Source organism: Montipora capricornis, chromosome 6, assembly GCF_036669925.1.
Source record: "Montipora capricornis isolate CH-2021 chromosome 6, ASM3666992v2, whole genome shotgun sequence".
NCBI classification, from domain to species: domain Eukaryota; kingdom Metazoa; phylum Cnidaria; class Anthozoa; order Scleractinia; family Acroporidae; genus Montipora; species Montipora capricornis.
Window position 1 is genome coordinate 46,924,013 of NC_090888.1, and position 4,513 is coordinate 46,928,525.

A 4,513-nucleotide genomic window follows, 5' to 3' on the forward strand; every position below is an offset into this window, starting at 1 on the left:
CGCGACATTGGTGCCTGCATTTATATAATGATCTATTTTTGTTTTATATGACATTATAACATTAACATAAAGTAAAAAAAATTGCGAGATTCAATCCCACCAAATAGTACAGTTTGTTGAAAGTGTTAAAACTGGTTTAAACCTCCCTAAGAGAGGTGGCTCTTAAATTAAGTACCAAACCGTTGCTCAATTAACACTTCGTTAAAAAAAATCGCCAGCAACAACATTGTTTAATTCTAAATAAGGAAGAACAATGCAATCAATTGTGGTTACAATTTTATTTTGGTTTTATTCCCCAGATCTCGCTGATCATGACTTTGCCTAATTCTTGGTAGATAAGACTCGTGGCATTACAACTAATCCCAATTGGCCTTAATTATATAGAGTCAAAGAATTAACATTAGAAGACATGACGAGACGCAAGTGGGTCTGAACTGGAAGTACCCGATTTCTGAATCCAATTAAGTTGTGGTTTACTCAGTAATGACTCTTCTGTCAACAAAGAGGGGTAATAGGATTAACATGTCAGTAATCTAATTTAGCCTTGACGAATAACATGCGTTTCTGTCATTTGAGAATAAGCCATTTTGTTGGTACGTTTCAATCACATGAGCACGGCACGGCCACGTTGATCATTGTGATTTTCTTGCGCGGGCTAAGACATCGCGGAAGGTTATTCACGATTTTCTCGGGTACAGAGCCCGTAGTTCTTAGATCCAAGGAAAAAAGTGGTATGTGTTAAGCAACATAGGTTATGGAGACCGTCTGAGCTGCTGGTGCGCTTTCCAGAGGAATTTGCTCGGTAGATGGAGCTCCGTTTAAAGGAAAAGCTTCTACAGCAGATAAAATCGTCACTTCATCGTTTGGATTAATCGTTGTATTCCTTCGTCATACACCGGATTCACCACTGTATCAAGATGAGCTATTTGAACGGCTAAGAGAATTTTTAAACAGCCTTGACCTTAGCCTTTGCAGAAATCAAGTTATCGGTGCTGGCTGGCTGACTCCACCGAATTGCCGTTTGAAAATGCCATTGTCATCTCACATCAAATGAACAATGATACTGGCTGCGTCTTACTAACCCCGCCGGACAGCTGTTCAAGTAAGGTAAGTTGCAATCGAGCCATTTGTGGTCACGTAAAACTGGGGGAAAATGAAAGGAAAATTCGAAAAGAAGTGTCTGATGTTTATTTTTCGCTTAAAATGTTTGTTCGCGATAGATTTTCATAATCCAGAAGCTTATTTCACATTAGGAGCCTTGTAAACGTTCTTTTCAAGTCTTGCGAACATTGTTATTTTGATGAAAGCAACAGACTTTCGTATTTTATTTCCTAAGCTTATTGTTAATTGACGATTCAATACCTACTCAATGTTCTACATCTCCGAACATGAAGGATTGCCAAAGTAAAGATATCAACACCCCTGGAAAAAACATAGTTAAGACTTGCTTATCGCCTTTTTTTTCTAGATCAACTGGAATTCGTGATGATGTGGAGTTTTTACTCGAAGAAGAACTGAGCAGTATCCAGCTTTATGAATTGCACATGGTTTATGCGAAATACTACTTCTGGGTTATATTGGGCTTTTGCCGTATAAATTGACTCTCTTAAAGATGTAAATAATGCATTAAGAAGTTATGGCCCTAAATCCTTCAAGGGTGATAGGCTCACAGAAATGAAGAACAAACAGAAATTGGAAAACACAATGTCGATGTCATGTGTGCGAAAGTAAAATTGAAGCTTTCTTTCTAAATACTTATTGCTATGTGGCTCTCCAGAATGTAATTATTCATAGATGTGTGGCTTTCCAGGATTTAATTCATTATCAATGACATTTTGGAACAAATTACGTGTAGCTTGAGCCTAAGGCTTGTGACTTTCTTTCGACAATAATATAAACGTCTGTCAAATTTCCATCATTTGAGGCTTTAGTATATCTAGTAGGAAGTAAATACATGTAGAATGTAGTCTCAATATTTTACAACAAAGGTATCAATATTATTATTGCGTTAAGGTCACACAAAACGTGGCATTCTGGCCAATCTTGATGAAATTGGGGAATATTCTCTTCCAATATTTTAAATCTCTTCTGCATAACTTAACTGATCAGTTTTCAGCTAGAACTGGTGATGTTAAGAGTAGGATCCATATAGACCATCGTAGTGTGCAACTGCTGCTTTTAAAAAATCGTTTCCTATTGTCAAAGCTTGGTTATACTAATGAGGTTCACAGTGGCATCCAGATGTATCGTTGGAGTGTGCAACTGTTAACTTTTAACATTCTTGTCCGATTGTAAAAGCTTGGTTACTAATGAGGTTGATAGTGGCATCCAGATGTGTCGTCGGAGTGTGCAACTGTTACCTTTTAACATTCTTGTCCTATTATAAAAGCTTGGTTACTAATGAGGTTGATAGTGGCATCCAGATGTGTCGTCGGAGTGTGCAACTATTGACTTTTAATATTCTTGTCCTATTATAAAAGCTTGGTTACTAATGAGGTTGATAGTGGCATCCAGATGTGTCGTCGGAGTGTGCAACTATTGACTTTAAACATTCTTGTCCTATTATAAAAGCTTGGTTACTAATGAGGTTGATAGTGGCATCTAGATGTGTCGTCGGAGTGTGCAACTATTGACTTTTAATATTCTTGTCCTATTATAAAAGCTTGGTTACTAATGAGGTTGATAGTGGCATCCAGATGTGTCGTCGGAGTGTGCAACTATTGACTATTAACATTCTTGTCCTATTATAAAAGCTTGGTTACTAATGAGGTTGATAGTGGCATCCAGATGTGTCGTCGGAGTGTGCAACTATTGACTTTTAACATTCTTGTGCTATTATAAAAGCTTGGTTACTAATGAGGTTGATAGTGGCATCCAGATGTGTCATCGGAGTGTGCTACTATTGACTTTTAACATTCTTGTCCTATTATAAAAGCTTGGTTACTAATGAGGTTGATAGTGGCATCCAGATGTATCGTCGGAGTGTGCTACTGTTGACTTTAAGCAGCCCTATCCTGATGTAACAGCTTGGTTACTAATGATGATGTCTGAAATATTGGTTAAAGTTACTAATATTCATTAAGGCGTTTTGCCCACGTGTACTGCATCAAATCGAGAATAGCTTTTGGTAGCACTAATTTTGAATTGGAGTTATCTGTTTGTTTTTGTCTGCAATTTACGACATTTCTATAAGTAAATCATGTTAATCTGAGTAAAAACTAGGTGTGGTTTTAGGCAGTGATAAAATACAACCACACCTGCTCGGATATGTTTTTCTAGGAAGGAATATACTGAGTACATATTAGAGGATGATGATTAGTGTCTCCTGATTATTACTTTCTTATTTCTTTTATAGTGGCAATTTTAATTATTCTTGACTGAGTTAAGGAAATGAAGAATCAAACTGGGTTAAAATGATTTTAACCCAAATTTCATTTTGAACTATGACAATGATGAGTTTAATCGAATGCAAACTGATGAGCAATTTGCAGACAAGCAAGACAATTTTTGTCAATGAAAACGAAATGGGGTATCCCAAAAAAGAAGACCCGAAGACCCCGAAAACTCGAAAAAGTAACCCAAAACCCTCAATTTGGCTAACCCTAGGCCTAAAGTTGGTTTTTTGAGTCACCTCAAGCGAAGTTCAAGTCCTTCATTCCCTACAACTTGTTTCAAAGTGAAAGCTAGGCGATCCGCCATATTCAGCTGAGTAACCACTCTCCACATGTGGCCGGGCACCATCATTTCCCGTCGGATGTACACTGTTACACTCTAGGTCTAAAAACCAACTTTAGGCCTAGGGTTGAAGGTTTTTCGTTTTCGAGACACCCAACGAAATGCCCTTTTTATAATGTACTTTTTGAAGCAGTGTTACGAAATAGCAAGAAATTAAAAAAAGACAACAAATATCAGTAATCTCGCTATCTGATTGACTAATTAAGAGTCTTGACAACGCTGTTCGCGTCATTTTGGGAAATAAACCAATCATATTGCTAGCAAGTTTTTGACAACGCTTCGCTCTTTCTTTTTCTGATCTTGGGCACGCTCTGAAATAAACATTTACTTTGACCTTGAATGAATAAACTCGAATCCAAACTTGAACATGCCTTCCTCCCTGAATATTGTGGTAAAAAAGAAATAGAATGTAGTTCAGAGGTTTCTGTACTCTTATAGACAACGATATTCGTCATCACAGGTCAACATGGTGACCACTGTGATTAATATCGTTGTCGATAGGAGTACAGACAACGCTGAACCACAACATTCGATTTATTATGTTACCGAGCAAAATTAAAGACGAAGACGTGTTTAAGCTGCATATAATTTGGCTAGTGTTTAAATTAATTTACGCATTGGTGTAGCTCCTTGAGTTTACATCTAAAAAGCGAGATCATTTTGCGTATTGTACTTCCTAATGTCATTTAGGTTCTGCAAGTTTTTAATACGTGGCATTTCATGACCCACCAAGTAATTAAAAATGAAAGCGTGGTTTAGCGGCGTCGAAATAAATATT

General features: G+C 37.2%; 1 long non-coding RNA gene across 1 annotated transcript; it reads left to right on the forward strand.

The window, feature by feature from the left end:
• Nucleotides 1-495: 495 nt before the first annotated feature.
• Nucleotides 496-4,101, forward strand: LOC138052299 (uncharacterized). Its single transcript, XR_011133037.1, has 2 exons — nt 496-1,107; nt 1,469-4,101. It is a non-coding gene; the product is annotated as an uncharacterized lncRNA (long non-coding RNA).
• The last annotated feature ends 412 nt before the right edge of the window (nt 4,102-4,513 follow it).